A 13,458-nucleotide genomic window follows, 5' to 3' on the forward strand; every position below is an offset into this window, starting at 1 on the left:
TCTGGAGTGGTTTACAGCAGGGGTGTCAAACATGCAGGCCGGGGGCCAAATCAGGTCCTCGGAGGGCTCCTATCAGGCCCCCGAGCAACTGGCTGTGGTCTGCTTCCTTCTCCCTCCCTGTTGCTTCCTTCTGCATCCCAACCTGCTTTGTCAGGCTTGCTCAATCGCACAGGAGCTACAGAGCCAAGCCTCTCTTCCTTCTATTGGCAAAGGAAGGAAAGAGCCAGAGCTTCCATTGCCCAGTTCCCTAGATCCTATGGGAGAGATACAAAGAAAGTGCTAATGTTTTAAGCATATTTTATTTTAAGGGTTTTTTTATTTTATTGTTTTATTTTAACTTTTATTTTTAAGGGGGTTTTTTTTAATCTTCAATTGTGTTTGTCTATTTATATCTCTGCTACCTAATCTTAGAGAGGTACACACACGGCCTGGCCTGACATGGTTCGGCCCAACAAGGTCTCATTTATGTCAGCTCTGGCCCTCATAACAAATGAGTTCCAACACCCGTGGATGTTTCTCAGTGCACTATATTCGAAGCCGTTTGAACACTTGCAAGTTTTATATGTATTTTATATTAGTAAACTCTATTAAAAGTTGCTCAGGGGAGCAGTTCTGAGTGAAGTCTGGGGCCAGGCATGATGGAGGGATGCCTGCCAGGCATCCTTGTTGTCCTCCAGCCTCTGGAACTGAATTTGGTCATGAACATAAGAACATAAGAGAAGCCATGTTAGATCAGGCCAATGGCCCATCCAGTCCAACATTCTGTGTCACACTGGCCAAAAAAATTATATATACATATATATATACACACTGTGGCTAATAGCCACTGATGGACCTCTGCTCCATATTTTTATCTTACCTCCTCTTGAAGGTGGCTATGCTTGTGGCCGCCACCACCTCCTGTGGCAGTGAATTCCACATGTTAATCACCCTTTGGGTGAAGAAGTACTTCCTTTTATCCGTTTTAACCTTTCTGCTCAGCAATTTCATGGAATGCCCACGAGTTCTTGTATTGTGAGAAAGGGAGAAAAGTATTTCTTTCTCTACTTTCTCCATCCCATGCATTATCTTGTAAACCTCTATCATGTCACCCCGCAGTCGACGTTTCTCCAAGCTAAAGAGCCCCAAGCGTTTCAACCTTTCTTCATAGGGAAAGTGCTCCAGCCCTTTAATCATGGACTTTCCGGACTTTCTCCAATGCTATAATATCCTTTTTTAGGTGCGGCGACCAGAACTGCACACAGTACTCCAAATGAGACCGCACCATCGATTTATACAGGGGCATTATGATACTGGCTGATTTGTTTTCAATTCCCTTCCTAATAATTCCCAGCATGGCGTTGGCCTTTTTTATTGCAAACGCACACTGTCTTGACATTTTCAGTGAATTATCTACCACGACCCCAAGATCTTTCTCATGGTCAGTCTCTGCCAGTTCACAGACCATCAACTTGTATTTGTAGCTGGGATTCTTGGCCCCAATGTGCATTACTTTGCACTTGGCCACATTGAACCGCATCTGCCAGCACTCCTCTGTAGCTGTTGCTTTTTAAAAGACCTTCTCTGCCACCTTACTTCTACTTGGAGAGAAAGTATGGCTAAGTGCTAGAGCGGGGGTGGCCAAACTTGCCTGGAGAGCCAGTTTGGTGTAGTGGTCAAGTGTGCAGACTCTTATCTGGGAGAACCGGGTTTGATTCCCCACTCCTCCACTTGCACCTGCTGTAGGGTTGCCAATCCCCAGGTGGGGGCAGGGGATCCCCCACTTTGGAGGCCCTCCCCCTGCTTCAGGGTCATCAGAAAGCGGGGGGAGGGGAAGGAAATATCTGCTGGGAACTTTATTATTCCCTATGGAGATGTATTCCCATAGGAAATAATGGAGAATGGATCCTCAGGTATCTGGGGCTCGGGGGGGGGCTGTTTTTTGAGGTAGAGGCCCCACATTTGTAGTGTAGCATCTGGTGCCTCTCCCCAAAATACCCGCCAAGTTTCAAAAAGATTGGACTAGGGGGTCCAATTCTGTGCCCCAAAATACGGTGCCCCTATCCTTCATTATTCCCTATGGAAGGAAGGCATTTAAAAGGTGTTCAGTCCCTTAAAATGTGATTGCCAGAACTCCCTTGGAGTTCAATTGTGCTTATCACAACCTTGCTCCTGGATCCACCACCAAAGTCCCCAGATATTTCTTGAATTGGACTTGGCAACCCTAAGCTGCTGGAATGGCCTTGGGTCAGCCATAGCTCTGGCAGGAGTTGTCCTTGACAGGGCAGCTGCTGTGAAAGCCCTCTTAGCCCCACCCACTTCACAGGGTGTCTGTTGTGGGGGAGAAAGGTAAAGGAGATTGTGAGCCGCTCTGAGACTCTTTGGAGTGGAGGGTGGGATATAAATCCAATATCTTCATCATCATCTTCTTCTTAACATAAAAACCACACAGAATAAACATCAGATGTTTGAGAGCAGGAAGGGAGGGGGGGAGGGAGGAAGGTTTTCAAATGATAGGGAGGAAAGCAAGCAACTTTAACAAACCAGCTCGTTTGGAGAAGTTATTTAAGAGACAAATGCCTTCTCCAAGCCAGCCAATGGGGGCTTTGAGAGCCGCAGAATGTGTGTGGAAAAGCCACGTGTGGCTCCTGCGCTGTACTTTGCTTACCCCTGAGCTTTGCATGCAGAATGTCCAGGTTCAGTTCCCACCATCTCCAAAATCAGGTAGCAGCTAAGAGAGTCAGTTTGGTGTAGTGGTTAAGAGCATAGACTCTGATCTGGGAATCAAACCATGTTTGATTCCCCACTCATCCTCCACATGCAGCTGCTGGTGGGACCTTGAGTGAGTCACAAGTTCTCTCAGTGTTCTTCCTCTCAAGAGCAGTTCTGGAAAGAGCTCTCACAGCCCCACCTGCTTCAGGGTATCTGTTGTGGGGAGAGGAAGGATATTGTAAACTGCTCTGAGACTCTTGAGTGAAGGGTGGGGTATAAATCCAATCTCTTCTTCTTATCTTCTAATGAGGAAGACCTCTGAGACCCTCAAGAGCCACTGCTAATCAGAGTAAACAATACAGACCACAATAGACTCAGGGTTTGACTCAAGATAAAGCAACTTCATGTTATAACTTCTAGGAAACTGTGCGGTTTCCTGAGACCCAGTTTGAACACCACTGTCAGATTTCATCATGGCTGAAACTCTTCAGTATTCAACAATACTGGGAAATGTTTGGCAAGACAATTTTCCCATAAATTACAATGGGAAAATATAACAGCAGTCGAACCTTTCCTGCTCCCTAGTTGCGAACCAGCTGTGGTGCAGGGGTTAAAGAGCAGCGGGCTTTAATCTGGTGAACCAGGATGGATTCCCCACTCCCCCTCCACATGCAACCAGCTGGGTAACCTTGGGTCAGTTCTCTCTGATCTCTCTCTGCCCCACCTACCTCACAGAGTGTCTGTTGTGGGGAGAAGAAGGGAAGGTGATGGTAAGCTGCTCCAAGACTCCTTCAAGTAGTGAAGGGTGAGGCATAGAATCATCATCATCACCTTCTTCACTGCCTCCTCCTCCACCATCATACTTGGTTAGTTTAGAATGTATGCCTTAGGCCCTAACAGCCACCATCCATGCCAGTAGGTTAAGGTTGCCAACCTTCAGGTGCCCTTGGAGATCTGCTTTTACAATTCATCTCCAGATGACCAAGATCAGCTCCCTGGAAGAAATTGGCTGCTTTGGAGGGTGGACTCTCCGGCATTATATTCTGCTACTGTCCCTCCCCCCTCTATAAGTCCTGCCCTCTCCAGGTGCCCCCCCAAAAAAATCTCCAGGTATTTCCCAGCCCAGAGCTGGCAACCCTACCAACAGGTTAAGCAGTAAGTCCTGCTAATAATACCTTCTATAGACCATAAAGCAGTTAATAGATAATGTCTTGAAAACTTACCTGGCAGTAAGTCTCACTGAACCAAATGGGACTTACTTTTGAGTAAATCTGTATAGGACTGTGCTACACAACTTGTGATTAATCAATGAGAACATAAGAGAAGCCATGCTGGATCAGGCCAATGGCCCATCCAGTCCAACACTCTGTGTCACACAGTGGCCAGTATTTGTGTGCTCAGCAATTTCATTGAATGCCCACGAGTTCTTGTATTGTGAGAAAGGGAGAAAAGGACTTCTTTCTCTACTTTCTCCATTCCATGCATAATCTTGTAAACCTCTATCATGTCGTTTCTCCCACAGTCGACGTTTCTCCAAGCTAAAGAGCCCCAAGCGTTTTAACCTTTCGTCATAGGGAAAGTGTTCCAAACCTTTAATCATTCTAGTTGCCCTTTTCTGCACTTTTTCAAATGCTATAATATCCTTTTTGAGGTGCAGTGACCAGAATTGTACACAGTACTCCAAATGAGACCGCCCCATCGATTTAAAGTTTCCCTCAGTCAGATGTGTGCTGTTTCACAGTCACAAAAAGCAGAAGGCAAGACTGTGGCTCCAAATTTACTCAGGAAAGTTTTCATTTTTCTGGAAAGCCTCTAACCCTTTCAAAAATCAAAGAGCTCCCACAGACAACACTGAAGGATGAACCATTTCACAAACAGATGTGACCTTGACTTGCTCCCCAACATTATTATAGTAGTGGTGACCCACATTAGACCATGGGCTTTGATGACCCATCAAGAAGAAAGCCAAGACTTGACTGATGCCTCAGACTAAGTTTTTCATAGGTTTCACATTTTGATACTGTTTGAGTTGCTCTCCCATAGTTGGAAAACATGTTTTAGTGGGAGATTGGAAGAATCAATGTCCCTGCTGTGTGTATTGAGTGTTCAAATCCAACAAGAAACCTCATGGGCTCTTTTGTATTGACAAAAAGTGGCTGAAATCAAAGAGTTCCATTTTTGGAATATTAAGAAACAAGCCAACAGCTGGACTCAGTATGATGTGAGTAACCTTTGAAGCGAAGGGATGTGTATCCCCACTGCCATTTCAAGCAAGGGACAGCAGCAGATTTCTCTCCACCCACAATGTTTCTTCCCCGATGGGCCTTTTCAAAGAATCTGTGGGTGGTCTATTTACTCTCAACCCAACTCCTGGGACTATCAGTGTGAGATGACATTCTCAGTATCTATACTGACATGGACACATGTGTGCATACCCTCTTGGTACTGATATCGTCAATTCTGTCAGTGTAGACGCAATGGCAAGCACATTAATTGTGCCAGTCCTTGAAAGATTTCTCCTAGTTCTTCCCAGCAGAGTATTGTCTGAAAGTGTACAACAGTCTCCTTGCTGAAGCAAAGCAGATCTTGATCTGCTCAATGCATGGATGGGAATTGCCTGACGATCCTTCATCTGCCACCTTGACTTCCAAGGAAGTAAATTATGAAATATTACCATGTGCTTTCCACTTTTCCAAGCGAGACATTTCTGGGGCTTTACTAGTTCTAGAGAGGCTACCCAAAGCAGAAACCAAAAGAGCAAGAGCCCAGGGAAAAAAAGGATGCAATGTGTATATGCTAAGTTGCATTCATAGATGCAAATTAACTTCAAATTACTTGTCCAGGTTAGCATAAGCAGCCCTTTCCCCAGTCACACGTAGTTCTGGGCAATACTCCCTCTAAGCTGCGGAGTCTAGTGAGCAAAAATTCCACTTCATGAGCTACTAGGCTTGCCAGTCCCCAGGTCCCAGCAGGGGTTCTTCCGCTTTTCCAGGTTCCTTCCCGCCCCCAGTCAGCTGGCCGGCAGGGGGAAGTCCCACCTCCAGAGGGCCATGGGCCTTTCCACCTCAAGAGGCTTCAGTCTCTGATTGAAAGGCTTCCTCTTGGGATGGGGTGTCTGTGTTACTTGGAAGAAGTTGGCAGCCATTCGTGAGTAGAGAGGCCAATCCCTCGCTTCAGAGTTGCCAGAAATGGGGGGGGGAGGTAAATGTCTGCTGAGCACTTCATTATTCCCTATGTGGAGATCAATTCTCATAGGGTATAATGGGGAATTGATCTGGAGGTTTCGGGGGCTTTGGGGGAGCTGTTTTTTGAGGTAGATGCACCAAATTTTTAGTATAGTATCTAGTGCCTCTCCCCAAAGTACCCCCCAAGTTTCAAAACGATTGGACCAGGGGGTCCAATTCTATGAGCCCCAAAAGAAGGTGCCCCAATCCTTCATTATTTCCTATGGAAGGAAGACATTTAAAAAGGTGCGCTGTCCCTTTAAATGTCATGGCCAGAACTCCCTTGGAGTTCAATTCTGCTTGTCACATCCTTGTTCCTGGCTCCGCCCCCAAAGTCTCCTGGCTCCACCCCCAAAGTCCCCAGATATTTCTTGAATTGGACTTGGCAACCCTATGAGCTACTGGCATTAAAGCTGTGAGCTACTGCATAAATCAGTTTGCTCTGGGGCCATTTTTCCTGAGCTAAGACAAAACATGTGTGAGCCAGGAGCTAAAAAAACTGAGCTATCTCACACTAACTCAGCTTAGAGGGGAGACTGGTTCTGGGTCTATTGTGGATGCTCAGGAAGTAAACCTCCACAGCTACTTCAGCCAGCTTTACTGGGGCAGCAATCTTGGTTGGAGTTTTTTTTCTCTCTCTCTCTCTCTCTCTTCTTGTGTCTTTTGTTTTATTGCTGAATCTGGTTGTTTGATGCTATGGCAATATGTGCTAATGCAATAAATTGAATTGAACTTGGTTAGAGTTGGGTTGCCAACTTTGGTCTGAGAAATTCTTGGAGATTTGTGGAGCCCGTGGAGGGAGAAATTTGGAGAGAGATTTCACATAGGTATTGCATACAGTCTGCCCTCTGGAGCTGCCATTTCCTCCAGGGGGCCTGCTCTCTGCAGTCTGAAGATCAACTATGATGTCAGGAGAACTCCAGGCCACACCTTGAGGTTGGCAACCCCAGGCTGAGGCAGAGGGGAAGGGGTTTAATCCAGATGGTATCCATTACCAAAACTGCCCCCCTCGACTTAGCTTTGGAAGGGAAATAAGACAGTGCCTGCCTTGCAAAGGAAGAGGGTGTCAAGCATGGTGGAATTCCATTGGTAATTGATTGTTTTAGGGTCCTCCATAAAGCTGGCCTGTGAAATATCATGGAGGACCAAGGTCTATTAACTCTGTTATTCTTTCCCCCTCCCACTTCTTACTTTATTGCTTGCAAAGTAGAAGTAGAGATAAACAAAACTAACTTGAGAAAGAGTAATCAGCACCTTCCCATACATTAGGGAGTGTGGCACATCTAGGGAAAGCAAGGATGGAGTCCTGATAACGCCATGAGAATGTAGACATTTATGATAGTTTATGTGTGAGAGCGCATCCCTCGCCCCCACCTTTTGGAATCCTTTTGAAGTATGCCTTAAAAGTATTGTATCAATGTATCAATCAGTATCTTTAGCATCACTCTCAAGAATCTGTTACACTGAAAGTATCGGTCTATCAATAAACGTAGTTTTGTATCAAACCTGACTGGTCATTGAAACCGCATGCTTGACAGAGGGTTTCATTTGGCAAAACCATGTATTAAGCCTCTTCCTGTGGCACAGAGTGTTAAAGCTGCAGTACTCCAGTCCTAAACTCTGCTCATGACCAGAGTTCAATCCCCGGCGGAAACTGGGTTTTCAGGTAGCTGGCTCGAGGTTGACTCAGCCTTCCATCCTTCCGAGGTCGGTAAAATGAGTACCCAGCTTGCTGGGGGGGAAGTGTAGAGGACTGGGAAGGCATTGGCAAACCACCCCATTAAAAATCTGCCATGAAAATGTTGTAACGTCACCCCAGATTCGGAAACGACTGGTGCTTGTACAGGGGACCTTTCCTTTCCTATGCCCCATGTGGCCCCAAGCTAAACCAAGGCCTTACACATCAAGATGCTTTTCAAAGACCTCCATTGAAGGTGGGCAGCCCCACGTCCTTTAGGACGTCAGCCTTCCCTGTCAACATTACTTCCATCTTGTCAGGATTCTGTTTCAGCTTGCTTACCATTCAACTACAGTAGTTCAGCACTGGTTCACAGCATCTATAGCATTCCAGGTAATTATTAACAGCCAGATAACTAATCCTTCCTTCCTCCCTCCCTCCGATTCAGCTGTCCCAAAGGTCCTCCAGAATAACTCTGTTGAATCTTTAAATTTTTGTAACATCCACTTTATTTACATACTGAGCAGAGAGGGGGAAGCAGGCAGACATTCGTACAAGCAAATGAGTTCCCTTGTTTTGGCTTTCTCATCCACATCCCCCCTCCCCCACACAAAGTGTCTTCTTTCTATCTAGCCATAAAATAAACAGAAGAACTGAACTGATGACGATATGAGGCTGTCTTCTGCCGAGTCATCAAGGTCATCAGTGTCTCCTCTGACTGGCAGCAGTTTTCCAGGGTCTGTGGGAAACGTCTTTCACATCACCTGCCTGCTATGTGACCTTAGTACTTCCAGGGATTGAAACTGGGACCTTCTGCATGCCAAGCAGATGCCCTACTACTGAGCCACAGCTGCAACCCAAAACTATATCCCGAGTGAGCTTTCGTCTACTCTGACTGGCAATGGCTTTTCAGGGTCTCAGGTGGAGGTCGTTCACATCACCTACTACCTGATCCTTCTGATGCTGGAGACTGAACCTGGGACCTTCTGCGCATGAAGTCAGGGCCGCCCCTAGACTGTCTGGCACCCTGGGCAAAGCTAGCTTCTGGCACACGCACCTCCAAACCGATAACATCACCAAGTCACATGGCAGGGCCCAATTCAGCACCCCCAGAAAGCCTGTGCCCATGGCAATTGCCTAGTGGCAGGGCTGGCCCTGCATGACGTCGATGCCCTTCCATTGAGATGTGGTCTCACACCCAGCTTTTCTTTCTGTCCTCTTTACCACTGCATTCTGACTTAAGGGCGTGTGTGTGTGAAGTAATGGGCTGCTGTTAACGAGTAAAGTGCATTCAATAAGCAACCTGTGCAGAAGCCTTAAGAGAAGGTCATGTTGGATATGCAAAGGGGGGGAGACTCGCAACACTTCCTTCACTTCTGAAGCCCCTTCCCTGGATTTGAAAATGAGGGAAAGAAAGGAGAATTGGAGTTAGGGCACCTTGAAATCTGGGGGGCACAGATTGCTATAGAAAATGGAATGACGCTGTATGGAGCTTCTGGCATCCTTTGGCAAGGAAGGGGGGAGGGGGAGGAAAATAAACAGAGCACCTATTAAATAGGTTTCATTGGAGGGTATGCTATCTGCATGTGGAAGATGCTGCATGGAGGAGAAATTCTCCCCACCCCCCACCCCTGTTACATATCCATGGACTGCCTTTGTTGCTGTGTTATTCAAGCACCCCTCCGTCAAGGACAGCAAAGTACTTCTCCGGCATCGCGCCATATGGCTGCAGTTGACCTTGCTCATTTGCACTGACACATGCGGCCCTCATGCTGCAAACTGTGGGGTACTCCTCACTTGCCTTAAGCACATCTTCCCATCCCCTACCAGAGAGACTGGCTTAAATGAGAGTAGGAGAGGGTCAAAAACAGGTCTGAGGACCCTATTAGTGTGGAATTCACCCAGTGCAGGCTGCATAATTTCTCTGGTTTCGCGTCAGGGTGGTGAGAAGGCCTGATTCCATCCGCCTTTGCCTGTTCATGGAAGTTTGATGGGGGTAGGAAGAAGCTACACACACGCACGCGCGCAAATGATTATCTGAGAAGGAAAGGGAGGAGGGGTCAGGGTTTGCTCATCCTCCAGATGATGTGGTGGACAGACAAGGAGAAAAAGGTCACATCTCTTATGCCTTTGGCACAATGTCTTCTCTCATCTCCAGCACTGGAGGGATGGATGCAAGCAAAGCCATGTAGCCCACACTTGATTTGCACTGCAGCCATTATAGGGAGGCTTTGCCTCTCATTCTGAGGCAGTCCTGAACGGGGCTACAGCATCAGGCAAGACAGCCCTTGTAGCAGAGATGTGAGCTCTGGAAGGGGGCATGTGCCACTGTTGATCTGCAAAATACAGCTATTTTGGTAAAGACGAACGCCTTCATTTTTGAGACAGGCACAGAGGGAAAGCAGGGAGCAAACTAGAAAGCCAGTAGGGCTCTTTTGCCAAGAGAGTCTTTGCCCTCCCTGCCACACACACACACCCAGCCTCAGCAATGCAACTTGGAAGGCTTCCATCTCTAGAATAGCCAGGGGATATAGGGTTGTAAACTGGCCACATTTCCAATGGCATAACCAGTCCTACCCCCTTCTGGGTTTCTTCATATAATGGGAGGAAATAGGAAAGGGCAATGCATGTGACCATTTAGTGCAGGGGTGTCAAACATGCGGCCCAGGGGCCAAATCAGGCCCTTGGAGGGCTCCTATCAGGCCCCCCCCCCGAGCAACTGGCTGTCATCTGTTTCCTTCTTCCTTTCTCTTGCTTCCTTCTGCATCACAGCTTGCTTTGCCAGGCTTGCTCTATCACACAAGAACTACAGAGCAAAGCTTCTATATTCTCCATTGGCTGAGGCACCTCTCTTGGGGAGGAAGGGGAGAGGAATAGCTTGCTTTGCCAGGTTCTCTCAATTGCACAGCAGAGCTACTGAGTCAAGCCTCTCTTCCTTCTATTGGCTGAGGCTCCTCCCCCTCCTCAGCCCCTGGGGAAGGAAGGAAAGAGCCAGAGCTTCCTTTGCCCAGTTCCCTGGATTGCATGGAAGAGATACAAAGAAAGCACCTTTAAGACCAACAAGTGCCAATGTTTTAAGCATGTTTTATTTTAAGTTTTTTTAAAAATCTCTGTGTTTGTATCCTTTGTTCATATCTCCACTACCTGGTATTACATTTCATGACACACATGGCCTAGCCCAACAAGGTCTCAGATTCAGCCCTCCTAACAAATGAGTTTGACACTACTGATTTAGTGCCTTTTAAGGGAAACAAATTGGCAGGCTGTGCTAGACTTCCAGCCTATTTTAACTTTCATTTTCATTCCAGGCTTTTCTGTGCCTCAAAAGCAACTTCTTTAAACGCTGCAGATCTTGGCGTGGGGGTGGTCCTCTTCATTTTCCTTCCTGATATCTCCTCAGCTTGACAGAAAGGAAGAGAGAAAGAAAGAGAGATATGTGCACCTTAGTTTACTTGATATTTCTGAGGACTCTGCCCTTTGACCCTTCGGCTCTGTTCCTGATTAAATTGACCTCATTGGTCCTGCCCCTTAGTGAAGGAGCCCTGCCACGCTCCCCCGTGTGGGCCCTGCTCCTTAGCAGATTTTGTGCCCTCTAAGAGTTGTCTGCTGAGGCCAGGTCTCTGCAACTTTATATGAGCCTAGTTAGGAGCATGGACTCTAATCTGGGAGAACTGGGTTTGATTCCTCACTTCTCCACATGCAGGCAGCTGGATGACCTTGGGTCAATCACAGATCTCTCAGAGCTGTCCTCTCAAGAGCAGTTTCTGTTAGAGCTCTCTCAGCCCCACCTCCCTCACAGGGTGCCTGTAGTGTTGTGGGGAGGGAAACAGAAAGGCGATTGTAAGCCACTCTGAGTGAAGGTAAATCCAATCTTTTCTTCTTCTTCATTTGGTCCTGATGCCAAGACATTGTTACCTGTGGCTGGTTTAAAGGATGCTTTGTTTGGCTATAAGAAGCTGCAGCTGCCTCTCCACAGGATTTGGCCTTAGTCATCTTCCTTCAGTAAATAAATGCAAGCATTTAATCCCTCCAGTGATTATATATCTCAAAAATGAGACCAAAATGGTTTCCATACATTCCAGACAAGGGATAAAGACAGATGGAAAATATATAATAATAAACTAGATCTCTAGACTGAAATGGGCTTTTGTGTACACACAGTTAGGGGCCAAAACTTAAAAAACATCAAAAGTTATAGATAAAAGTACACGTTTATTACAAAAACATATAAAAACCTTGCAGGGGCCCAAACGAAGCCTCACACATCATCAAAGTGACAAAGGAAAGAACCATATATGACCTGACACATTTTGGCCTGCAGAGGCCTTCTTCAGATGTCAAATAGTACAAATGTCAACATACAACAAAGTCCCTGTTACTCTTGTAAATCAATAATTAATATAGTACTCAAAATGGAATGTTGCAATCTGGAAATGGATGACACCAAGGCTTGTTTTGTAGAAAAAAAACAGCAAGAACTTATTTGCATATTAGGCCACACCCCTTGACATCGCCATTGTTTCACACAGGGCTTTTTTGTAGAAAACGCCCAGCAGGAATCATTTGCATATTAGGCCACACCCCCTGATGCCAAGCTAGCTGGAACTGTGTTCTTGTGCGTTCCTGCTCAAAAAAAGCCCTGCATTTCACCATTTTTTGGAAGGCCACAAATGTATCTGGCCTTATGTCAGCAGCAATTATATATACAGCAAATAGTAATTGGAAATATGTACCTTCCAGTTTAGGTCCAAAATGTAAAATCCCTTTATCAGGAGCAGCGTAACATCAGTATGTAGTTGCTATTGATGTTTTTAACTTTTGGCTCTTTGCTAGTATTTTAAACTTCCTTTGGAGGTTTTTGCTTGGTTGGCTTAGTTTCTCTTCCCCTCTCTTTGTGGCTACACACAGTTAGGCCGGTTGGCAGACGGTATTTGCCAGCACAAGAACATGGCTGCACTTCCATCTGATTTGAATGCTGCATCCAAGTGTGTACATGGGATAGCATCAGGGATGCTGTGAAAATGTTTTTGACCGGTGAACATACCGTGTTTGACTGTGATAATCAGGCACGACCTGATTACCTGGTCTGTTTAGTTCAGCTTGACTGCTGGCTGAACATGTTTGCGTAACTCCACCTCACCCCCCCCACCCCCCCCAAAAGAAACTCTGAGCATGGGTGAAAATGCTGCTAATCCAAACAAGTCAGACAATAGGAGAGCTGTCACTAGAGAATGAGCAAACCACAACCAACAGGTTATAGTGACATAACATAACTAAGAAACTTATACAAATCTAACCACACTTATTACAACTATGCACAATACACTTGCAATAATTCCATCAAAGTTAATACAAATCTCTAGGAATCTCCCTGATAATCAAAACAATCAAGCACAACAAGTTTCCATCAGAACACAGGACATGTCTGTTTCCTGTTTCACATAGCTTCTTCCAGTTCAGCATTTTAACAAACAACGACTGTTTTCGTACACAGCTTACCACGGGGTCACATTCCTGTTCTCTCCGCAGCGTCCGTCGGATTTCCCATTATCTGGGTCAAAGTTACAGGAAGTGCCATGGCTTTTGCATAGCAAACGTAAACCGCTAAAACCCAATTTACGTTTGCTGCGCAAAAGCCGTGGCACTTCCTGTAACTCCGGCGCAGATAATGGGAAATCCAACAGATGCTGCAGAGAGAATAGGAACGTGACCACAGGGTAAGCTGTGTGTGAAAACGGTCAACATCACTAAAGACCAAGGCTTTTTTTCTGCTGAAGGCCACAGGAGGGAGCTCCACCTGGGCTAGCCAAGGCTCCAGCTGGCCCAACCTGCCATGCGGCAGCCATGTGCTCCCAGGCCAGTAGG

The sequence above is a fragment of the Heteronotia binoei genome, chromosome 19 (genome assembly GCF_032191835.1).
Source record: "Heteronotia binoei isolate CCM8104 ecotype False Entrance Well chromosome 19, APGP_CSIRO_Hbin_v1, whole genome shotgun sequence".
NCBI classification, from domain to species: Eukaryota; Metazoa; Chordata; class Lepidosauria; order Squamata; family Gekkonidae; genus Heteronotia; species Heteronotia binoei.